Raw genomic sequence first — 26,352 nt, 5'->3', positions numbered from 1 at the left:
GGTAGGCAAACAGTAATACTTCTCACTCCCACATGGATAATGAGCTGAACACGTACTGTGAGTAATTTGTTTTTACAGAATTGCAATTGACCCCCAATCAAAGCAGCTGTATCACACTAATGTGTTGTTGAAGAAACTGAGGGTTCATCATTTGAATTTTCTACAAAAAGTAATGAGATGAAATTAAGTAGGGAAAGAATTTTATGTGAAAGGTGTAAGAGTTTATTTTTAAGGGATTACCAGAGGGCACCTGGACAGTGTTACCTGCTGCCTACCTGGACTGTTACCTACTTGTATGTGTATAATGAGCTGTTTCTTTACACCTGGTGTTATTTTTGCCTGCCTATCACATTAATATTTATTTAATGACTATGTTGAGTAGCAAATAAGCACTGTGCAGATTGTGTGATGTAATCTGTGTAAAGAGGAGGAGGTGTTAGCTCAGAGTGCTGGTCACCAACAGGTCACCCTCTGACTGCAGATTCCACACAAAGGTTGCCCAGGGAGGTTGTGGCTGCCCCATCCCTGGAAGTGTCCAAGGCCAGGTTGGGTGGCACTCTGGTATGTCTGACTTTATACTAATATTAGCAAATGTAACCTTGAAATAGAATCACTGTTCATTAATCTGAACACTGCTCTAGTCCAAAAATGCTCAGATTACTGACATTCACTGCAATCTTCTTCCCCAGGCCACTATCAATAGCAGTCTTACTACCAACCTTTGAGCATAATAATTGCCTCAAACTGCTGTTAAGCAAATAAATGATCTGTGGTGCAAAGTGAGGGAAAGGAGTTGGGTTTCTGAGTAGGTAAACTTGGTCATTTTCCAGGCAGCAGATACATATATGCCCTCATTTGGCTGTTTGCAGATTTTCTGCTACAGGAGTTTGGTAATGCATTTTATAGGTGGAAATTTAAGGCAAATTTGGGTGCTCTGGGCTGTTTTTCAGCTCATGAAGCCAGGGTAGCTCAGCAGGGATCCATTGAGAGTCTGAGCTCAGAGCTCAGCTCCCTCTGCAAAGGAGGTTTCATGGTTCCATGTAGATGTTGAAGGGACAAGGGAGTTGTACCTTGTGAAATTAAACATTTCAAAGGAGCATCATTTCAGCCTCTGAAAAGGTGAGAGCACATCCTTGTAAGATATATTTGTATATAATGTAGACTTTAAGGAAATGCTAAATTTTGTTACTTTATCTATAGAATGTCTTCACTCAGCCTAAGAAAACAACCTCTAATTGTTAACTTATATACAGCCATGTTTGTCCTAATTAGTACCTGTGAAGTAATTCTAGACACCCACATACAGAAAGTTATTAAGGATTTTAAAATTATTATTTTATGTAGTGGTCTCTCAGCACCAGCTGCATAAATAGATCCAGAACACTGCTAGTAAAATGAGAAGGGACAGGCAGAGGGGACTTGGTTGTGTCTGGGTTAGCTGTGATGTCCTGGCTTCACCATGGTGGGTTCCTGGGGATGACAATGGAGCCCTGTCCCAACATGCTCCAGTGTTCCTTCAGAAACAGAACGTGCTCACTGCTGTCCTGAGGAACCCCAGACCTCACAAGGGACACAAATGGTCATTCATCGCACGAGTGACTCTTAGGAGCTGTAAGTCAAGGATTATAAACAGGCTGAACATAGTAAGCAATGCATGTGGTGATCTTATAGTTTTATTCAGTGCACTCTAAATCAACTTGTGGTCCCATATTTTTTCTAAAACTCTGGAAACTGGAAGACCTGATCCTTTCGTTAAGCTGAGTGGTGACTCTTTATGAAAAGTACACCAGGTCAAAGCACACTTAGTAAAGTGCACTTTAAATATACATTTCCAGCTTCTTTCTGCAAAAAGACACGGCAACTGGAACTTGCCCTCATCTATTGTTTCTTCCCTGCAATATATAAAAATTACATTTCAGCAAATGCCTCTTTCCGATTCCTGTGTCTTGCTGATTTTTTTTCTGCATTGGCTTTGGAGTCCCACATCCCTAAACGGGGCATCACAAGCAACCATGAGTCACAGTGCAGGCACTAAATGTCAGAGTTGAGGTGGAGTTTACTGCCACAGTTGGTGTGAGCAGTGTGACGGGCGGTGTGTCATTCCCATAGCGGGGATGTCTGGGCAGGGGGGCGCTGGGTGCCCCCCTCCTCCAGCACGGCAGCATTGGGCAGGGATGTCACCGAAAGCACGGCGGCTTCTGCCTTGGTGATCTTTGAAATGTACATTTGAGGGATTCGACAGACCTTGAAAACAAATGTGGTGACCCCAGAGTGCCCTCTGAGCCAGGAGAGCGGCCGCCGTCCGCGGGGTGACTCCACAGACACGCTCGCTCCCAGCGGGATGGCGTGTTCTCCCGGAACAGCTGCGTAGGGATAATGAGGAGAGCTCAGACCTGAGGTGCCATGCAGAAGGCAAGGCTCTGCTGGGCTCTCTCCTGAGGCCTTACACTGGAACACTAAGTGAAAATTGTCTGTCTTGGGTCCTCATCTGACCTCTTCTTAACAGAACCCACTATAGCCCTTAATGGGGAGAGCCAAGGGATTCTGATGGAAAACTCCCCTGCTCCTGTGTTAGGAAGTAACTTCAGGACACTTGTTTTGGCTCATTTCCTACCCTAATGTCACCCCTGCCATCGTGGGCTTTCCTTCTTGAGACTCACAGTGTTGAAAATAGAAGATGGAGGAGTAGAGGAGTCACTATGGCCTTACACAAACTGGGCTCTTTCTGCTGCTGACCTGCCCAGGGAGCTCCAGTAAAGTCCTTCAGGGGGCTAAAACTCTGCTTTGTCTTCTGAAATCTGGGGGTAATATTCTGAGCTATTTTGAGATCAATGGTTGAAGCAGAGGCAGTTAAAGAAGGTATGTTAAGCAGAGGAAGTTAAAACATGAAAATGAAAGACAAGATGCAGAAACGAAAAGAAGTTGCAAGCATTCCTTACTACTTAAATTGAGACTTTTTGGAATCAAGGATTATCCTTTCTGAGCACTGAGCAAGTGCTGAATGATGACTATAAAGAGTTAATGATGGTTTAAGGCCATAGGTTGCACCACTGTGATGGGAGCTCAGCACATTTGATCTTGGGGCGTTAAAGGCACATGGCATCTTGCAGTTTAAGTGTTAGGTTTTTCTCTTTTCTTATCTGGCTCTAAAGCTTCATTCCCATTCAGTAGAGCGAAAATAAATAAAATAACTTTACAAACCCCAACAACTGACAAACCACCCTTTTGGTATTTTTAAGTCTTTTATGGAACCTTGTTTGTAGAATGTTATTTATGGATTTTTGATTTGCTCCCAGCCAACCTGCCTTGCTGGCTCTTTGCAGAAACCTCTGCACTACCGCAGCACATGGCAGCACCCTTGTGTCAGAATTCCTCTGCTAAGGTGTCACGTCAGCAGGGATGTGCTGGGTACACGACCCAGCTCAGAGGTACATACTGCCCTACATAAAGTGCCAGTGCTGAGCCTGTTCCAGTTTTATTAATTCCCATTGTCTAAATACAGCTTGAACATTATCATAGACAAGGATTCATTCTCCTGGTCATTGTCTGTAATCCTTCCTAAGGACAGGAGTGAAAAATTGTGAGCAGGGTGCTGTAGAAGTCCGGGTCTGTGGAATGAAATCTGGAACAAAAAGGGGAGTTGTCAGTTGCTAGAGTTCCCCAAGTCAAAGTGAATTAACCAAATCTTTTTAAATAGGAATGAGATGGGGTGGAACTTGTGGTTGGGAAACATCTTGGTAGCAAAGACTTGGAGGATTAAAATGGCAGAGACCTGGAATTCTGAAACGTGTTCCAAATCTGGCCTTTCCAAAGACCACTGGTGGTGCTGGTTTGTGTAGGGGTGGTTTGCTGCTGGCTGGGCCTAGGCTGGGGCCCAGGCCCTGGTCTCAGGGAGCACAAAAGGTGCCAGGTCAGAGTCTCAATGTTGCTGACCTGCAGCAGCTGCAGCGTGGCTTGGATCTGTCGGGATATTCTGCTTTGCCATCAAATGTCACATTGACTCTTGGGGCCTAAGAGAAAGGGAGCCCTTCTGGGACACAGTGCTTTCCATGGACTCAGCGGGAACCAGCTGTCATGGCACCGAAAAGGCTGGAAGAGCCACGGCTAATGGAAACAGGGCTTGAGTTCAGCTGAGGGAGGCACGTCTAAGGAGAAGCTTTTCCCAAAACTTGAGGAAAGGTCAAAGCATGTGGAGCTGGGACAGTCCTACTGCTCGTAACTCATGTAACCCTATCCTCACAAAGCCATTCCCAGCCTTCAGCTCCTTTCCAGGAGAAAGCGAAACCATTTTGACTTAGTGAAAATACCTGGACATCACCCTTACCTTACTGTAGATCACTGACACCTTCACCTCTGTCTCATCAGACCCGAAAAATAACTGATTTTTGTCTCCCAAGCCCTGATATCTCTCCAATCTTTGCTTTTATTGCTTTTGGAGTTCCAAGTCTTGTGAGTCATATCTGCAAATTACAAGAGTCAGGTTTCAGTGGTGACCATCTCAAAGTGGCTGCTGGAAAAATTCACCATTAGTTCATGCGTTTTTATTTGGTCTGTGGCCTTGCTGTGGTGAGTCTTTGCCATTTCTCTTTCAGTTTTTAAAGATGTTTAATTGTATGTTGGCATTCAGGTCCATTGTAAGAGTTTTAATCAAGGGTCTTAAATCTGCCAGCTCTGGAAAAACAGACTTCCTTTAATATTGTCCACAGTCCAAGATTTCTGTAGGAGCAGACAATGTAATCTCAGCCACCCAAACATTACAGTACACACAGGTACCTGGGGAGGTGCAGGGATTACATCCCACACCTGGTACTGTGGCTTCACAGTTCCTCCTGGTACAAATAGCAATTACAAAGTGTTTTTGAAACGTGCTGTACCAATTGCAATACCCAACTATTGCTTCCTGGCATTTGAGGCATTATTAGCTTAAGTTGTCCTCAAAGCAGAAAAATGATTTTTAAGTTCTGTGACACCTCAAAGTGTGGGGTTTGCAGGTAACAAGTAGCAAGCGTGGTTAGGCCTGAAGGGCACCTGGCCTGCACAGCCAGGGGTGATGGGCAGTGACAGGGACAAGCTGTGGGAAGCATGGAGGTGCCTCCAGCTGCTGCCAGGAGTTTGCAGGACACCCAGACAAGATGCACTTGCCCTGCGGGAGGTGACACAGGAAACATGACGTTTCCCGCAGTGGTGGCGGGGAATGACAAAGAGTGTCCTCTGTGAGCTCAGATGGACAGAAAGGAAAGCATTTTGTCAGCTGCAGCTCCTGACAGAATGAGGATTGTGGCTTTCTGCATTCAAAACCAAATTTCCTTAAATTGGCAAGCGGCTCCCAGTGCTGCTGTGGAGAGTTCTCCCAAACCCTGAGCGGGGGAATTGACACCGTGCTGAAAACAGCAATGAAATCACAGCTTCCTTCCTCCCCAGCAGCCTTTGTGCCGGGGAACGTGTGTCCCAGGGCAGCCTGGGACTGCTAATGCCGCTCCTCTGGAAGATGGGAGCGTAACACAAGACAGCTATTCAAGGGCTGCTGCTGTCCCGGAGTGATTTATGGCACGCAGGACAGATTCTGATGTGTCATGCTGCAGGGGGAAAGGAAAGGAAAGCGGGACCGGGGTCATGAACAAAAAGGAATTTGCTTATCCAATTTCCGTCTCTTTCTGAGTTTGATTGGAACTCACAGTTGTCAGGCTGTGTTTAAGTCTCGTCTCTCCCGACGCCTCCTGAACGGCGGAAGGTCAAAACCAATTATTGTTTTGCCTCCAGGGACTTTCCTTCTTCAGAGGGACCTTACAGTGGATATTCTTTAAACCCTTTTCCTTCCAATTAAGGCGGCAAATTCCTCTTTTAGCGGGTTTTTCAGGGGGTGGGGGGACAGTAATCGGGACACTGATAGATTTATCAATAGCCCTGAAAAACAAAGCCTGTATGTCTCAGGAAGCTTGAAGTCTAATTCCTTTCAATGACTTTTCTCACTCTGAACTTTAAATCTGTCGTTTCATTACACCGGGAATGGAAAGCCCCTAATTTTCCCAGGCTACAGATTTCCTCTGTTTTTTAACCCTCAAATACCATGTGGATTTATGCCTCTGAGTACCTGTTGTTGAAGTTTTTCTTGTAGATAAAAATGCTGAAGGTCTCTTTTTGGGTGGAATTTACAGCTTTATGGACTGCAGGCAGTTGGGAGAGGCTGTACCTACATCAGCAGCTATAGTCTGACTAGTCATGAAGAAGCCTTCCAGATCTTTGGGGTGGAAAGGGAAAACATCCTGAGACAGTTTTGGATTTTTTCCCCTTTCCTTTCTATTTTGGACAGCCTTGTTTTCAGTTTTATTGACAGTATCTCTTCTGCTCCAATGCATTGATGCCACTTAGAGCCTGTGTCAGCAGATGGATTTTTTTTAGATTCATATATGTATCACAGGCTGCTGTCATTATTCCTTTATCCATGGGAGGGGTTAAATCTTTAAATTTCCCCTATATTTTGTAGGTAATCCTCATTGTGGGAAAGATGAGCAAACAAAATAATGTCTCCTGAAAGAGCAAATCCAATGTAAGGTCAAGGGAGGGAGGCAGTGGAGGAACAGTGAGTACAGGAAGCAATAACTTGGTATTGCAATTGGTACAGCACGTTTCAAAAACACTTTGTAATTGTTATTTGTAGCAGGAGGAACTGTGAAGCCACAGTAACCTCTGCACCTCCCCAGGTACTTGTTTGCACTGTAAGGGTTGGGTGGCTGAGATTACATTAGTTGCTCCTACAGAAATCCTGGATTGTGGACAATATGAAAGGAAGTCTGTTTTTCCAGAGCTGGCAGATTTAAGACCCTTGATTAAATGCATTCACAGCTTCTCTGAAGAACTGCAGAGCTCTGATGATGTGATTATAGGGCAGCTGTGGTCTTGGGGACTGAGAATGAGGGCAGAAATTAGGAAATGTGAATTGTCTTGATCTACCACACTCTGCTATGTGAGATCCTGGGCTGGTCACTCAAAATGCTTCAGCCACCTTTTGATAGACCTGCCTTAGATGTTTAGTTTTGGAGGACTCAGCTCACTCCCTTGACTGTGTTACCCAGAGAGTGAGTGTGGAGGGGCTGGCTGAGATTTCCATCCCAGATGCCTGCATTAATCAGATAATGGGGCTGAGGAGTGCCCTGTCCATCAAGAGACTATTTGCAATTGGTTTATAAAGGGTTAATTTATTATTAATGTCTCAATCAGTCATTCCACACCAAACTGAATAAATCCAGGGATTACTGATAAATGACTTGCAATTTACTGTTCCTGTCTGCAGTGTGTGTATAACAAGAGTCAGCCAGGTATTAATCCTTTCTAAAACATTTATAAATAAAACTTGAATACCAAGTGTGGCTGGAATACTCCTAGGTATGACTGAAAGCAGAGGTGCAGAGCCTTAGCCCTGAGATCACATCTGGACACACATCACAGCAGCGGTGCTAAGGAATAACTTATTGGTTGAAAAGAACGATTCCCTTTTTACCCAGAGCAAAGAAAATCATCCAGATCTAATAATAACCCTCTAATCTCACCCCACCGGAGCAGCTGGGGAGCGCAACGGAAATTTCCTTCCCAGCTGCTGGGAGAGCCTGTCCCCAAAGAGGGCTTTTCTTTTGATAAGGTGTCTCCTATCCCAGGCTGCTGAACCAGCCTGAATCAGCACGTCACCCCGGAGTGCAGGAAGATCCCGGTCTCCGCCGCTGAGTCACATGAATAACTGGAATAGTTCTGCAAAGCAGAATTAATTCCCAGAACCTCTCCAGGCACAGACCAGCAGGCACATGCTTTAGCTCCAGCATTACTTCACAGCTCCGTGAGGTAGTGGAAAGGACACTACCGATATTTTTAATTGAGATAAAGCAGTTTACCTGGTGTTAAGAGTGTTAAACCTTACAAGTTTATTGTTGACACTCTCCTGCTTCCAAGACGATTTAGGAATAAGCCAGGACATAACAGAGCTATTAGGGTTAAGCTCAAATCATCTGTGCAATGACTCAGAGCTTGTAGTCCTTTCAAACCAAGTGCTGTGGGGAGAAGCTGCTTATTATTAACTATTGAGTAGCTTGTGGTTTGTGCAGCCTGTTCAGCCAGCAAAGACATCTATGGAAACTCTCTGGGGTTTTTGATCTATTAGACTGAGACAAAAAAGTCTGATTTACAAGAAAACTAAATCAAGAGTGCTGAGATTGTGGTTTAGCAAAGTCCTCAGATTGGAAATTTGGGCAGAGCTATGAAATTCTTTTTAGAATTTTTCAGTCCTAAACCTTGTAAATGCCACCGGTGTGTTAAAGAAATGAACTTGTCTGAGACAGGGAACTGAGGGGAGAAGGCTCTGTAGCAAATGCAGGATCCAGGTACTGCTCCAAAAAGTGGACCAGGGTGGGGGAGGCTGGACTAAGGAAGTAGTATGAAATGGAATCAGAGGAAAGCAAGTAGAGGGTTAGTAGTTAATGAGAATTTTGAGAGTTTTTCCATTTAAGCTGTATGTTGTTATCTGAATAATAATGATAATCTGACCAGGCTCACAGGAGAAACACCACTTGTACTTCTACCTGTTGCTCTGGAATGTATCATAATGAACACAGGATAACCTGCTCTGCAGTTCAGCATCACCAATAATAGGAACTGATCACATGGCTCTGATTTCTGCCCTCTCCTCATTGTTCTAGAATATTAAAGTCAAAGTTTGGGCTATTTCTCTACAAGTTGCTGTTGGGTTTAGTGTATGTTAGTCTCCTCCAGAAAACCTGATGTGGTGTTACTCTTGACCTGTTATTTTCAACAACCATCACATAGAATCTGGAAGTTCAGTGTAATTAGGAAGCATTCCTGAAGGGAGCTCTATGGCCAGTGTTTAGAACTCTGGCTGTCTGTGCTTTGTGTTTTGCCCACAGATGAACCTGTGCCACTTCCCTGGGCTCCCAGGCAGCACCTTTCCCTGTTCTGTATCCGAAATGAACTCACCAAACCTAGAGGTCTGACATCTGTTCTTGTTTGGATGGCAAAACTTGTGATAATGGTCAGAAGAAAGTAAACAGTCCGGTAGCCATGGAAACCTCACCTCGTTTTTTCCTGTTTCTTTTTCTGCTTTTCCTAGTGAATGAGTTGGTGCCGAATCCAGCTGGAATGCAGCCTGGGAGACGGCCATGCCCAGCTCAGCCACGGCACAGGGCAAACTTTGGCCAAAGCCATGAGCCTTCTCCTTGCAGGTGCTCCCCAAAGGGCTGATTTCAGTAATCAGCTTTTTCAGGAAGAGCAGTTCAGTGCCTCAGGAAGGGTCAATGTTCACTCCCTGCTCTCTCTGGCTGTGGCCAGAAAATAAAATAACCCAAACGCAAAGTAGCCTATCATGACTCATATCCACATGACTCAACTCTTTCCTCCCATTCCTGCATCCCAAGCAGGTGGCCTCATCCAGACGGTCTACAGGGAGCAATCCTTGGTCTTTGCATCGTCTGGGAGAGCAGTGGCTGGGACAGGCCAGAGCCATGCCAGGGAGGGTTCTAACAGTGACACATGGATCATGGATCAAAGCTGTGCCCTGCTCCTTCTGGATTTGCAGTATAGATTCAGCCTCTGGGAAAGCTGTGAGCAGGGAAGGCAGCTGCCAGTGGTGGGTTTGGGTGTGTGACAGGGACACCAGAACAAGGCAGTGCCAGGCACTCTGCTGCTCCAAAGGCTCAGTCACAGACAAACACCTCCCAAAACAGGGGGCCCACAGGCAGACAAAAGGTGGCTGGGATTTTCAGAGGCTGTTTGAAGTCATCTGGATGTTTCTGTGCAGTAACCAGAGCTACAGGGATTTGATCCATCCTTGCTGCCCTGAGATGCAACTCAGCTGCTAAACTTCGATACCCAATTCTGCAGTTCAGGTGGTTTAGACATCTCTCATCCTGTTCAGGTGTTTGCAGGCCTGGCACAGGTTGCCCAGAGAAGCTGTGGCTGCCACATCCCTGGAAGTGTTCAAGGCCAGGTTGGATGGGGCTTGCAGCAACCTGGTCTAGTGGAAGGTGTCCCTGCCCGTGGCAGGGGATGGAACAAGATGTCCTTTCCAACACAAACCATTCTAAGATTCTATAAAACTGCACAGCTGCTTTATGTGCTGCTAATGCCATATTTTGTACCTTCATTATAGAAGGGTTAAAGAAACATGTGCCATGGCTCTGTTCAGCTCTGCCTTTTATTTATTTTCTCCTCAGACAAACAGGAGGTTGATATCAAAATCATGATTTTAGGGCTACATGGTTCAGACAGCAGATCTGGCTGAGCAGTAAAGCTCAGTTTATGTTCCAAAATGGAGCAGGACAGGTATTTATTGTGGGAAAGCCCCCAGAGTGCAATATTTAGTGGAATGCTCTTTCTATAAAATTTTACAACCAGTTTATAGAATTCCACAGAGAAGATTGTCAAGATGCAATCTTTATTACGTTCCAGTCCAAATCTCTGTGTGGCTTCTAAATATGTGTGCCATAAGTGTGTCTCTAAATGGACCTGTCCCTGGTCACATGGGAAGTGCGTCATGCCAGAATTGATATCATCACTGGATTATCCTCCTTCTTAGCACTTTGGATCTCTGTAATGCACTTTGAAGTCTTCAGAGGAAGAGCTTCATGGGAGTATTTGAAGAGCCTGATTCAGTTCTTAATTGGACTGATTCATGTTGAGTCACCAGGATATCCATTAGCTGCATCTTTAACATCCAACATGCAGATTTTCAGTGGTCTGCAAGAGCATCAGACACCCCCAGCAGCTCCTGAGATTCCATAGGATTGGGATATCTGCTTCCCTTGGTGAAAGTGCTGATTCCTAGTGCACCAACCAGCACAGCACTGGCTGCCAAGTCAGCCCATTTCTCAGTTCTCCTGACACCTGGATGACCAACTGCTTGCCAGGAAGCAGTTGGAATGCCCTCCCTGGCACCTCTTATGCACACAGAGCCCACCACACCCACCCCTCTCCATCCTGCAGGGAGCACTTGGCTGCCAGGAGCAAAGTGAAGAACACAAGGAGCATTATCCTTTTCATTTCCTGGAAAGGCATTTAGTCCACGAGTGCTCCTTGAACAAAACAGCAAAAGGCAGTGAGTAAGGCATCTGATGACTAAAATAATTTAGACTGTGGGAAGCAGCAGGATTTGATGTTGAATAAAACCCAAGTGGGATTCATTTCACCAAACTCAAGCCATGTGAAGTTAAGCATTCAGTTAAATTCAGCCTAAACAAGGCACCCAACTCTTGATCTCTTGTCAGAGGGGACAAGTAGATGCTCTGAGAGGGTGACTCATCCCGTCTGACTTTGTTCTGCTGGGCTGAAATGAGTTGTCCTTTGAAGTTGCTTCCTAATACCACTTCCTAATACTCAGCAAAATATGTAGAGAATCTGGAGTGGGCAGTTTATTGATATTAAACAGCCTAAGTTAGGTAAGATAAAGACAACACTAATACACTGCCATGTGCAAAGGACCACAGATTCACAGGAATCATGGATTCTATGATTCCATGGCCAGCAGTGGCTCACTTAATGTTTTTCCAGACTGTCCAGGTACTCAAAGTGTCTTAATAACTTTCTTTTCCTTTAGAGGTAGCATTTCTGGCAGATTTTTGGCTTATTACGACTCCTTTTGGGGTGGAAAAAAGGGAGACATCTAATCAGTGAACCACCTTGTGAATCTCTGTCCTATAGTTCTCTTTCCTAGAGGAAAACATTTGCTTCATTCTGTAGCAACAACTACACAGAATGGATGGCAGAGGAGAGAATGAGCAATTCCAATTATTAGGATAATAAAGGGAAAAGAATGGGGACACTCAGTAATAAAATTAAACTTTGGCAAACTTGGCCAAAGCCATATGTGTGTTCTGGACCCACTTTACCTCTCTTCGAAGATGCAGAGAAGGATCTACAAACCCTGCCAGCACTATGGGGCTGCTGAAATTTCCATCACAGAGATGCAATAGGGGACAAGATTTGCAAACTTCTGTTTGATGGAGTAAAAAAAAAATCCCCACAGGGTGTTTGCAAGATTGAGGGTAAAGTACTAATGCTGCAGCCTCACCTGGGGTGTGATTTTGCTTTTTCATTTTGAGAGATTGAAAACCTAAAACTAAGAAAATGAGCTCTGACTTAGACTCACTAAAAAAACCCCACAAAACAATGTAAGGGATCTGTGACAACTCTCTCTGAGAAGCAGAAGGTTTGACTTGAGAATAACTGTGGGCAATTAAATATTGAATGTAATAAGAATATTTTCTTTGTGTTTCTTACGACATTTCTTGGTTAATTATATCATGCATCTGTTGAATATGTAGAACGTGCTGCTAAAAATGCTCAGCTTCTAAAATTAATAAAAATATGTCAGAGAACTAGATGTGTTATGAATAATACTAGAAATGGTACAAATAATGATGACTATGGAGCCAAGGGGCCTACTCCCACTAGTAGGAGTTATCAGGGATGAATAAGAATTGTGGGATGACAACTATAGTACTTTAAATCTTTGAAACACTTCACACACTTTCACCCCAGAGACACCTTGCAGCAACAGAGGAGGAGAGATACAGGAACTGATCCTGTGCTATGACGTCAAACAGCTTTGCCCATGACTTCAGGAGGTCTGGGATCAAGCTGTAAAATTCCCTGAGGCTGAACTTGGTGTCAGTGGCAGGATGAGCTCAGGCTCATGCACTCCTGCTCTGGGTGGTCCATAAGACCACTCACATAGTGTTATCTGTTAGCACAGTGGTGTCTGTATAAATCACTCCTGCCTTTCAGCTTTGGATTATCCTAATATTTATAGGGCTAGAAGCTTAGGAAATAGCATTATGTCCCTTCCAACCCAAACTGTTCTATGATAGGATAGATGGATATAGATAGATAGATGGATAGATTGATGGCTTCAGATGGACAGAAGGCAGGGCTAGATTGGATGGCGAGAAGAAACTCTTCCCCGTGAGGGTGGTGAGGCCCTGGCACAGGTTGCCCAGAAAAACTCTGGCTGCCCCATCCCTGGAAGTGTCCAAGGCCAGGCTGGACGGGGCTTGGAGCAACCTGGTCTAGTGAGAGGTGTCCCTGCCCATGGCAGGGGGTGGAACTGGATCATCTTCAAGGTCCCTTCCAACCCAAACCACTCTGTAATTCTATGATTACATATATAACACATATATATATATATACTTAAGAGCTGGACATCATCTCCCTTACCTAAACCAGTTTGTGGCCCATGAAGGCTAAGGCTGTTCTAAGGCTTTTTTCTGATGGCCACATTATCCCTCCTTGGATCCCAGGAGAAAGAGTAGCAGAGGTGAAATACAGCTGGGGCAGCACAGGCTGGAGCAGACCAGAGTGGGAGGGCTCAGGGGACAGGGTAAAGTCACTGCTTTTTTCCAGAAGATTGATAAATGTGTAATTCTGGAATAAAACTTGTGATTTCAAAGAGAAGGGATGGGCAGAGCTGACAGCAGGGGGAAGGATCCTGTCTGGCCTGGTTTCACTTTGCATTTTGTTCCTGTTCCTGCTGTTGTGAAAGGGCAAAGTGAAGCCCCATTTTACTCTGCACCATCAACATTTCAGTCTGAACTAAGAGCTGGATTTATAAGGACTGATCAAAGTTGATTGAAGACCTTTCATAGACATGATGGGGGTTTGGGCTGGGCCTTAACAAAGACCATATTTTTAAATTTATTTCCATATTGCAAAAATGTTTGACATTATTTGCTTCTTGTTGAGTAATACTTGATTCTGGAAACTTTTTTTTCTTCCTACGGCAGAATGAGAAATCTGGAAAATCATTGTTTTATGAATAGAATTGGTAAAAAAAAAAAGTGTGATATACTGTAACTCCTTAAATAAGAAATTAATCCATTAAAAACTCACAACATTGGACAACCAAAGAAAAAGATGTGTCAGGAAGGAGAACCAAACTTTTCCTGGGTTGTATCCTTATTTTAGGCATCAGTTCCTTGCTGCTGTTTTGTTTATTTGCCAGATTTTCTTTTTATCTTGCTGTAGTTACTGTGCTCAGCTTTCTCCAAAAAGAACGTGCAACAAGGAATATCCAGAAGGTTAGAAAGAGAATTCAACATCATATCTTTGTTCATAAAGACTCTTCTTGAAAAAAGGATTATTTTAGCCAAGTTTTCTAAGGAAACAAGAGTCAGGACCATGTATGTGGCAGTCTGTTACTCCCTTTCTAGTAATCCATAATGGTTTTGAAATTTTACTGGGAAGTAGAAGTCAAATACATATAGTTTCTATAGATTCTGTGGAAATATCTGACAATTAAAGGTAAAGGGTCTTCATAATGTGCCTTATGAGGGAAATGCAAACACAACCCCTATATCCACATGGTAAAGGCAGAGTGGGAAGTAGGTTTTTTTTGTCCCATGGGACTATTTAGAGAGCAATGGGTTCATGCCTCTTCAAAGAGAAATGCTATTTATTATTGGCTAGTGAGTGACTTCTGCTTCATGAGGGAAACGTGCTTTTCAGAGGGTTTTAGAGAAGAAGGTGCCACCCTGTGCTGGTGGAGACTTTGCACACGGGAAAAAGCAGAGGTTTAAAATGAAAGAGAAAGATGCAAACGAACAGGCACGAAGATGCAGAGGTGGCAGGAGAGGGGAGGAGAAGGATGCTGAGAAATGGAGGCTGGACCAGCTGTGTGGGCAGAGCCCCTCGGGTCTGGCTGAGCACTGGGATGTGGCTCCATGGCTTCTTCAGAGCAGATGGATAACCAAAGGATTAAGTAAGAGAATTCTTGTGCAGAAAAGGGAGAGAGGAAGCTGATCTGAACAGCTCCATTTCCCTACATGTGTCCTTTAGAACCCCTCCACAACAGAGCTGGGTTGTGCAGCTCTGTTTTTGTTGGAGGAACTGGGACAGAGAAGGACAGGGGGCACTTCCAGTTAAGAACGGCTGGGTCTGTCCCTCTGGGCAAGAACTATGGATAATTTTTTCCTGAAATAACCCCTTTCCCCTTTTCTTATGCTTATCTAGACCCTATTCTTACTGACAGCAAAGGGAGTTTCCATTTTATTTCTTCAGCTTTTGCTGGGTTTTCACATCTTACTCTGTTTCTGATACCAGAGAAGTTCTTTTTAGGGCTTAATTCTTAACAAATGTGGACATTTATCAGAACTGACTTTTAGTGCCAAAGTGCTTGCTCTGTCCCTCTCACAGTTTGTGAGAAGAGGAAGGTGGGGTGTGAACACACAACATTTCAGCAAGTCCCTGATAACTGCCTGGATGCTCACTTTTGCCCTTGAAAAATGGAAGTGAGCTTACTTCTCTTTTCCTGAAGGCAGTTTATTTTATGTTTAGTGAAAACAAAAGCAAAGCAACAAAGCCATGATAAGAAAATTCTTCTACTCTTGGAAGTTCATTTCTGCCCAGGAGCTGAAATGCTTCACTTTCACACTGTCTCTAATTTTTCTTTTTTCAAAACTTATTTCTGTATTCCCAGCCAAGGCCAATATTAGATGTATCTTAGGAAAATCATCCAAATTGCATTTCATGAAATAACTTCAAACCTCACTAAAACTTTTTTGACTTGAAGACCTGAGCCTGGTCCTACTGTCAGAAATGACAGAACTCTCTGATGGTGAGACTGGCCCAGGGATTGAAAAGTCACTGTAAATGCTTTAATACCAATGGATTTAGGGATTTCCTCAAGCACTTTATAGTCATGTTCCCAGCTTTGTCTGTGTTTCACTGACGATTGTCTACTGTTCTCCCTAATCCTCCCTGGGCTTTCTGCAGCTCTGTCTTCCCTTCCTGCTGACAGATAAAGATTTATTGTTGCTACCTTCGGTGTTCCTGATGTACTAAGATCTCATTCCTTTCATGTAAACATGGGAATGTTTTGGTGTTTTCTTTTAGTCTTGGATTCCTTAGAGATAATTAATTCATTCTATTATTCTGTTCCTATTAGCAACCTAACATCTGAGCTTTTAATTACTCTACCCTTGCTGTTTAATTAGTTAAAGCTTGCTCAGACCTTTGAAAATAGAAAATACGAGACATGATTCTTTAATATTTCTGAACAATTGGCATCAGGATGTTTTAACCTTCTCTTTATATCCACTGATGGAGGAGCATCCCTTGTCACTTCCCCCCAGAAACCAGAGACATAGACCAAAACCATCAGCTGAGTCATTTCTTTGTCATTTGACTTCTGATAGGGAGGGATTTAATATCATTGACTTTCTCTCAGCTTTCCCCACCTTCTGCTATGGATCCTTTTCAGGAGGCTGCTTAAATGGATCTCAGAAAGATTTGGGCATGGTGCTGCTGATCCATTTGCCTGTGGCAGAACCCACTGCTCATGCCAGGAAAGGATTTGTGATGCACTAATTTTGATTCGGGCACGGGGAGACTAAAATTCAGGGCACCTTGATTATAATTGCAGAATTCTCTCTCATATCCAGGAACAGCAAATGTGGAAACAGCCAGTTGTGTGTTGGGCTTTGTTAGTTATCCACAGATCATGAAGCTCTGTGCATATTCACACTGAAAAACTAAACCAACCCCCTCACAACTTAATGTTTGTCAAGGCAAACATATCTTTTTTTTACCTGCAAAAGAGATATGGATTTATTATTCTATAGTAGTCATCGAGTGATTCTGATATCTGCTCTTGTGAATCACTAGTATTCTCCAGGACTATTACTTTTAAATGCCAGCTCTTCACATCTCTGCTTGTGATCTGCCACTTCAGCCACCACCCTTTGTTTCCTTATCAGGCTCAGGGCAACTCCCAAACCCACAAAGACTCACCACTTTAGGAAGGCCTTTTTTTCTGAGTCTGACTTCTGCCAAGAGAGTTGTATGAACTCTTCCAGCAAAGCTCTCTTTGAACATCTTCTGTTGTGAACAAGGTGAGAATATGGCTGAAGTAAATGTAGTTCCTGTGCATGTGAACCTTTGGGTTACGTGTGACACCAAGTGACACCATCGTTGCAAGAGGTGTCAGTGAGAGAAATATGTGAGTTTCTACTCTACACTAACTTTGAGACATGGAAAAATTACGATAGCAATAGAAACAGGGAGTTCTTCAGATTCAATTTTCAAGGAACCATTAGAGACTTTTTTTCTGATATAATTCCCAATCTTTTCCCACTCAGCTTTGATAATAAATATCCCTTGAGGACAGCAAACATGAATCTACTGCGAATCTTGGACAAGGGGTTTTAATGATTTCATTTAAAGTGCTGTTCATTCAATCCTTGCAATCTGCCTGTCTCTTTCCTTAGTTCCTTATGTTTTTATTCAAAGAATTGTCCCTTCCAATTAAGTGAATGAAGCTTAGAATTTAGTAAGGCTGTCACAGGAAGTAAAATGAATATGACTGATTTTTATAATATAAATTGGAAGCAATTACCAGTTTTCTATCTTCATTTTTGCTTGGAAAATTTACACTTAACCCAGCAATACACCTTAATTAAAGGCCTATCTATCTATATAACCTTCTCTTTCTATCAAGAGTCCTTCCGTGGGCTGTGTTAAATTTACTACAGCTTCATCTCTTTGTTAATAACCTTTTCCTATATTTTCAATTAAGTTTCTGGTCACATTATAACACTGAGGTAAGAGCTCTGTCTGACCTTTAATAGGATATGGATAATAGAACATCTTTGGCTCATGTTCTCCTTTGGTAGCACAACCTCTCACTTCTACTAAAAACATCTATGGAATTTGTAGACAGTTAAATGTGCTCCTTGCATGAAGGAAGTCTATGCCAGACTGCAGTAAAGCTGGATGGACTTCCATCCACAGTCTCTGAGACCAGACAGTGCTGAAACAACCTCACTTTTTCTTGGTTTTATGGCAAACATCAGTGGGACACTGTGAATGAGCCTTTATATAAGATATTTTATTTTGACTGATATTTTCCACATGGCAGGTCATGCTTCTCCCCACATGAACCCAAAGGACTTTGGGGTAAAGGGGGCTGTTATTTGAGGTGATAAGGACCACACTGTATCTGAATTCAAGTAGCTGGACACCAAGTAGAACTGACAATTGATGATAAAGAATGATAAGGGATGTTTGTGCTCTCCTCAACCCCACAGAATTTTGGGGTGGGAAAGGTATATTTGGTATCCAGCCAGAGTTTTGTCAATAGGAATATCAGAACCAGCTGCTTTTCTTGCTGTTCTCCCACAGTTGGATTAATCTGTTCTTCTTTACGTTTTGTCCTTTTTCTTGTAACTTACAGCTTGTGATGCTCCAAAGAATTTTACTGCCAGAGTATCATGTATTTTTCTCCAGATAGGGGATTATTATTTTACTTCATTGAGTATGAAACCTCCGGCTCCTTTCAGCTTCATTTTTTGTTCTCAAATCAGCCTTTCCCTAATTTAGTTGAACAAATCATACAACTGGCCTTGACTGAAAGTTGCCAGAGCACAAAGGGGGCACAGTGAGTTAAATCTGCCAAGGTGACACCTCTCTGCATTAATTCCTGTTGATATTTCTGTCTCCATGGATCAGTGTTCAGGAAACCTCATCTGGCATGTCCACATAAAGTGGGGTCTAAAGATCAAGGCAGTAAATTTGTCCCAGATGAGGCAGAGCTTGATATTTCAGAAGGAGAACTCGACCTGTGGCAGGCCCTGAATGGATGAAGAGGGAACAGCTCCAGGATGGGCTCAGGGCAGGGAGGCCACTCCTGCCCCATGTGACTCACACTTATTCCCATATGGGTTTGTCCCACTGACTTGAGTGCTTTGTTCAATGAATTACTGGTTGAACCTGCTGGTGAATGTGCCATATCAAAGGAGTGTGGGGTAATCTCTTCCTCAGGCGGGTTTTGGAAGCTTTGGAAGCAGCTCAGATCCGCAGATAACACTCCCAGAGGAGTTTCCAGGGGCCCTGCCTTGGTGTGGATGCAGCTGATGCTCCTTGTCCTGGAGCAGCAGAATCTCACAGTCACCCTTAGTCAGCAGGACTCATGTTCCATCCATGTCCAAACTGAAAAGGAATTCATCGTCATCATCATCATCTTCATCATCATGTGTTCACCTGTCACGACACTGTCTGCAGCTCCACCAGTATTTCCAGCCCAGTCCACCCATTCATCAGCTTCTTCCACAATTATTTTCATCCTTCTTCTGTGTTACAGCCTTTGTTCTGATGTGAACTCCCTGACTTTTTCCACCAGGCTCTGAAGCTTTGCCTATTTAGTCTCTCTTAAATAAACATTTCAGCTTGTTTTTCTACAGAACTGAGTTTACTTCTACACTCATTAGGTTTTGTCCCCATTCTCCTCCCCACTTTCTACTTCCCTATCTGTTCTGAGATTGTGGGATAAGGAACAACCCCTTGTTTAACATGCAAAGCATGCAAACACATGCTAAATAATTATGCAAATATTTTCAATTGCTTGCATTGTGATTTTTATTATCATTGTTTTGGTCTTACCATGGGAAGTGGAAGCCAGTGAGCCAAACTGCCTGAGTAGAGCTAGGACTAGACCCTGAATTTCCTGACTCCTGTTCAGGCTGGAGCACATGACTGTCTCCTCTGGATGTTGTCCCCTGGAAAATTTTTATTTACAGAAACAGAAGTTCTGGAATTTGCATCGTTTTGTAGCAGCAGTTCCTGCAGTATACTCAAAATACTGTTGTTTTTTTTTAATATTCAGACCATGGCAGTCACATTTCTGCAAAATCATAGTAAAGGAAATGATTGTGGACACGGGATACTTCTGTGCTGTTAGATTTCCCACTGTGAGTTTGCTGTAGTTGCTACCAGGCTGCTCTGAACAGGAGGGGGTGGTGTAAGAGAAAGCTTTTCTTTTAAAATGTGGTGCACATCAGAAAGAGTCTCCCAAGCCTTGTGTATGGGAATTGCACTCAGGGCTGTGTTTTGGGGCCGTTAATGGATTGTAGTCCTATGAGAGAGGAGGGAAGGGACTGTGAAACAGCAGAGCTCCTTCTGAAGACGAGGAACAGAAGGAGGGAGCTGCTCTAGGCAGTGCCAGTGCTCTGGGAAGGGTCTTCCTCTGACACCAAGGCTGCAGACTCATCCCTGAGGTGCTGCCAGCTTTGCCCCTTCTCCTGCTGGGAGGACCAGCCCAGCAGAGCAGCAGGACTGGGAGCTCCAAGCTATGGGGAGAAGGATCACTGAGTGAGGCACCATCTCCTCCTGTCAGAGGCCAACAGGGAACTGTCAGCCCAGTTCATGTGTCATCACTTTCTTTCCCTCTTCAGGTAAACCCACCTCCTATCCAGTGGCCACTTCCAAACCAGGGCTGAACATGCCAAGCCAAAAGGAGAGGGCAGGATGCTCTGGGACACAGACAGGACACAGACACACAGGATTTCCTCCCTGCTGCCAACTCAGCCCCTAACAATCAGTTAGTTTTCCTGGATATATTTTTAGAAAGAAGCGGAAGGAGGGAAACCTTTCCTGCAACTTTCATTTCTGGAATGAAGTAATTGCTGGATCTTATTTCTGGAACAACAGTTCTGCCTCTTAAGAAGTGAGCACAGGGAACATTGGGAATGGCTGAAGCCGTGGGACAAGAGTCTGAACATGCCATGCAAAGTATCACATCCTCCAGTTGGTCAAAGGGACACTGAGAAATGCCACAGTGCTGGAATGCCATGGATCTGTGGAAAAACCTGGAAAGAAGCTGAGGAAGAGCAGAGATACCAGGCAGCCTGGAAGATGGGATAGCATGGAATTTTGAAGAGGAGTGCTTGGGCTGTGTGAGAAGGCTGGCAAGAGCATGAATTTGCTGGAAATGCAGGAGATGCATGCACAATATTCAGTTCTTTTGTCATTTAATCCCAAATCATTCCATGTTTTCCATTCTTCAGAAAGCCCTCTTCCTCATGTTGCCTGATTATATGAGGCTTTTGGCCCTCAATGAGAAACAACTGTAATGGTTCTTCAGGTCACAGAGAAAAGCTTAGCACAGATAATCCAGCTGGGAAAGCTGAAAGCCTTTGGGATGATGTGTGGGGCTCCCAGTGCTATCCCTGTGTTACTTTCCTAGAAGTCACCAAGAGCCAGTCTGTGCTGCCACACATATTTGGGTTTTCAGGCCATGCATTCTACCTAAAATGTGGTAATCTGTGGGAGGAAGATGGAACAGCCCAGAAATGGCATCTTTTTGACACATGGAAGACAGTGATTCAGTCGTTTCACAGGTACATGGACTGCTGCAAATATGCAGCTCATAAAAACCCTGACAGTGTTTGAAGAAGCAGTTTGACAGTGTCAGTCCCCTCGTCATCCTGCCAACTGGCCAGTCTGTTTTCCATGTAAGCCAAGGGCTCATGGAACAGGTGAGCACTTGGTTGGCCTGAGGAAATATCTCTGTCTTTGTGCAGGAAGCTTTAATGACATTTCTTGATGTGGCCTTGTTCTGTGAGCGAGGAGAGGACTTCAGTCTCTGAGGATGCTAATCCACTTCTTGCTGACCTTACACTGACCTACATAATTTAAACCAAACTGATGCACAAGCGACACAGTTTCTGCTGAGAAAGTGCAATATGTGCCAACATGTTAATAGTACTTTTTTTTTCCTGTTTAATCCAGTGTCTGATGTGAATGGAGGGAAAAAATGATGTGCAACGTATTCCTTGCACCAGAGCTTCAGAAAAGAAAATGTAAATGCACGAGTATGACACGAACTCCCTCTCTGCGAACACGCGCTCACAGACTGGGAGCTGCCAAAGCACAGTGAGCCAACCTACAGTGTGGATGTGATCTACTGAAGGGAGGGGACAGGCCTAATTTATGCACTTGGCCCTCAGAGCAGGGCTTACCTCAATGCTTGTCAATGCACAGATTCTGTAAATCTTTCTGGGAGAAGGAATGTCAGCTCCCACCAGGCTCTGGACACGCCGAAAATGTCGCTCGCGTAGATGATGACTTGTGTTCAATTTGCTGCAGTGGATGGGCCTGAACCAAACTCTCTTTCTTGTTCCAAACATCTCTAAATTTAGGAGTTTTTGGCAACCCAGTCCAGATATGAGTCAATAGTTCTCTGTGTTCCAAAGGATAAGTATTAGGCTGCAAAGGTGGGAGCTGTTATGTAAATGGGATAATATAAAGGAATATCTGTATTAATACCTTTGTTATGCTCAGAGCTAGAGGTTTGCCAAGGCTTAAGTGGACTCATGATGGGCTGGACACATCCAATTAATATAAGTAATGTGATTTTTCTTGAACAAATGTGACTTCTTGGTGCACATTACAGCTGCTGAGTGTTCCAGCTCTGCTGCATCTGGTCCTTGGAGGGTTACAAATGTGTATTCTAGTGCTGAAGCTGCTCTTATTTCTGCATTTGTTTGATATTCAATAAATGGGTTTGATTTTCAGTGCTTCTGTCAGGGAAGTAAAAAATATTGGGGTGTGTGTTACTGATGGATATAAAAGCCCCAGGGGAAAAACCCCACAGAATATGAAATTAAGAATGATGTGTCCACATGCAAAATAAGTGCACTGGACCTCCCATCTCCTTCCTAATGTCATTGCTGTGTTCAAAGATTCTACATCAAGTAAAATTCTTCCAAGGCTTCTCTCAGTGAACGTCTCCTCTGAGTTTCTTCTACTGATGCCATAATTAGCATTGAACATGTTCTGCTGTTTCTCTCTTGTCCAGAGGGGGAAGGAACCACAGGTGGGTGTGGTTTATGGTGGGACTCGATGTTGGCTCAGGGCAGGCGGAAGGTGAATGCCTTGAGCTGTGCAAGTCAAGTGGGCAATTCTGCTTGGTTTTCAGGAAAGGAAACACAACTTCCTTCCACAGTCCTACTGAAGCCTTCATATTCTTTAAATGTTTTGTGATTCACCTGTCAATCATATACCAGTCTCACTCCAGGATGTCTCCTGAGTGGTCAGAATTCACCACCGACAGATAGAAGAGAAAACCAGTGGCACTGAGGAAGATTATTCCAACCCCTCTTCTGGCTTCCCAGGCTGGCAGGGACAGGCAGTTCCCCTGCTTCTCCACAGCTCTGCCCATGGCTCACCATGATCTCCACCTCCACTCCCTGCACAGGGCCCCTAACTGGAATTGTCCTTCCCACTCCAGTGCTCCCTTGCTGCTGTGCACCATCAGTGTGCTGGTTGTACCATTGTGGAAGGAGCAGGTTTGTCCCTTTTCCCGTGCTGCCTGGAATGCTGAGCACTTTGAATCACCCCCCCAGAAGCAGGAGGCAGTGTCATGGAGCAGGCACAACGTGCCACATGAGGGTCAGCTTTGTGAGCTGGATCGGTGACACTGTGCAGCAGAACACAAACTGCTTATTCTTTCACAGCTGTTCTCCCAAGCACTTTGAGCATTCATTCCCCTCAGCATGCAGGAGATTTACGTAGTTCACTTCCACGGACATGGCAGGAGAGACCCTCCTCACTTGCAGATTTGTTCTTTTAATAGGCATCCAGCACAACTGGGAATTGAGCACATCTGCGTGTCCAACAGAGAGGAGACCAGAACCAGCTGTAGGCACAAAGAACTGCTTAGGAGGCCCATTTTTTTGTGCTGATTTGGTAACTCATGGGCCAGCCAAATCTTCCTTTTTAGGAATGAGAAGAACAGGAAAAACAGAGGACCTCATCTTCAGATTGTATCACCCGTGGAAGGGGAGAGTTAGCAGGGAGAGAACTCTCCACATGAGGTTCTCCTCTCCCTGATGCAGCATCTGGAGCAAATAAGGTTCATCGTGGGCAAACGTGAGCTCATTGTGCCTCCACTCCAAGCTGGCAGAGCAGTCGGGGTGTTTGGGCTCTGAGTCAGTGCTGTGATAACTCGCTCGCGTGACCTGCTAATTGAAGTTTGAGATCCTTCAAGATACCAGACTGTGGCACAGACCTGCTGCTCCCAGTCTTGGCTGTCTCAGAATCCAAACCTTTTCAAATCATAAATTTGATTGCAAATCGTAGAAGGACAATGTGGGGTTTGGGAGAGGCAGGCCCTGTACCCATTCTCAGTATTTGGGGTAAGTCACCTGTGCTCTGTGACAACAAGACAAGTGCAAGGAACACAGTCCTCAGCAAAGCCCTTTTAGAGTCAGCCACACAGAAAGGTGAATCTTAAAAACAAAAGAAAATGGTATTAGGAGGGAAGAAGTGGCAATGAACAGAGGCCTTAATTTGATGCCAATGGGTATCTCAGAGTAAGCAATTTCCCCAAGGATTGCCCGAGATGCGAAATGAATTGTAAGAGCTGCTTTACAGGCAGTTGTGGGCACACACCTGCTCACAGCCAGGGAAAGACAGTGCGTAAATGTCTGGAATATTACATAAAAGCTGTCTGGGAGACTGGGCAGAGCAATTAAAATCCATCTCGCTTAAATGAACCCTGAGTGCAGGTCAAACAAATCTAATTTTTATTGTTCCTTAAGGAGATGTCTGCACAGGAGACAAAGGGGGGATGCAGCCATCAGGTTAAAAAATCAAGATGCCTTTAAAAAATTAAATGTTCACAATAGTGCTACAGCAAGCTGGATAAATGATATATTACAGCGATGGTTTAAAACTAATTGATGACTAATGTTGTAATGCATTTGTAGCTACACTGATCTATTATATATCTCGGCCAAGCTGAAGGGACACTTCAAGGAGAAAAATTGCTAACTGTTTTAACCTGATGGAACTCGGGGAAAAAATAGTTACTTTAGGAGATAAATGGAAAGGTTGTGACCTCCTAATGTACATCTGGGTCTTGCAATGCAAAATCAAATTATCATTAAACAGAATGTGATCGGTGATGGAATTAAAACAACTGCAAACCAGAAATTTCCGTAGGGAAGCAACAATAGCCCAGTTTGAGCTGGGAGCACTGGCTGAAAAGCTGCCTGGATAAAGAACTGGTGTAACAAGTTGGGATGGAACTGTTTTGCTCTATAATGAAAGTTGGTTTAATTGGAGACTGCAGAAAAAACGTAAGCATCTTTACATCCATTTACATACGTAAGCCACTCTATAAACATTACTTAATTAGTGTCTAAATAATTAACGATTTACCCTAAGTTCTCAGTAACATGTGTCTCTCTGGATCTTGGAGGGGAGACAGATGCCTCATTTTCCCCTCCTCATTTTTGTCATGCCTGAGGCTCGTGCCCTCTGGGTTTTACCCTTACAGTTGGAATTTGGAGAAGATGTCAGTCAGGCTCTGCTTATTTTCACATCTAATTCATGCAAAAACCAGGTTTCCTCCCGAGGCAGTAAACTGGCCCAGATTTGCTTCAAAGTTTGGCCCAGGTTCAGTGAATGACTCACTTTAACTAAGGTACATCCATCTTCCTGGCTGGAACACACAATGGTAGGTGTTGTCACAGAGCAGATACCCCCTAGAACCTCTCAGGGATTCAGGAGCTCAGAAACCAAAAGCAGTGGCTTGTTCCATCCCCTGGTTTCCTGTTACCCAATATTCAGGACATTGGGTGGGTGCACCAAGAACACTGTTACTCAACCCTGAGTGCCAGCGTGGGGTTTCGCTTGCTAAACATGCTGCAGGGGGCTGGGATGTGCTGCTGGAAGCTGGGCTGGGAGGGGCTGCAGTCATGAGCCTCCCTGGTCCCAGGATCTGTGCAAAATTCTGTGGAATAAATCTGGCACTAGGTTACAAATGAAGGTAACATCATGGGCCACTGCTAAAATATGGATTACCTTGAAAAGGCCATGGTTAAAAGGCCAAAAATACTACTCTCAATCTCTGAATTGGTTCCCTTTATTAGGACTAGGTAAGATAGGAGAGAACAATCTGACCAAGACACCCCTCACCACAGGTGACACAAATTTTCTTCTGCTTGGAAATAAGTTAATGAGCAAGAACATGAGCAGCCTGTGATATTCTCTGAGAGCAATATATTCCTCTCTAACAAACTAACCTTCCAGTGGGAAGGGAAATGCTTGCAATATCAAATTGCAAATATTTTGTACTCTGAAGGGTTTGATGTTCCACAAACCTCCATATATTTTAACTGCTGTACCTTAGGCTTCCTCCTCTGCATTCATTCAGTTCTGGTTTGAAGCCCAATTCAGGCAGCAGCTTAGAAAAATAGTTCTCTAGCTCAAGATGGAGCATCTGAAGTCTTAATTTGGGAGGTCCTTCATTTACAGGGGGACATTACTCTTGGGTCAAAATTTTAAGTTATTCAGGTCATGGTACTGGTGTCAGTTTTCAACACTAGAAACTCAGTGACAAAAGTACCACTGAGCTGACTTAGAACATTTATTTTCTCAAAGGATGACAAACAGTCACATCCACAGCTCTTATTGGGATTTCTTTCCTTCACTAACATTAAAACAAAGCAACTCTAAGAGGTATTTTTTATTCCATATCAAGGTGATTTCCAAAGCTTGAGGCTAAGTAGATAATCCTGT

This window comes from Pseudopipra pipra, chromosome 9 (assembly GCF_036250125.1).
Source record: "Pseudopipra pipra isolate bDixPip1 chromosome 9, bDixPip1.hap1, whole genome shotgun sequence".
NCBI classification, from domain to species: Eukaryota; Metazoa; Chordata; class Aves; order Passeriformes; family Pipridae; genus Pseudopipra; species Pseudopipra pipra.
The sequence above is the reverse complement of the archived record's forward strand: the minus strand, read 5'-3'. Positions refer to the sequence as shown.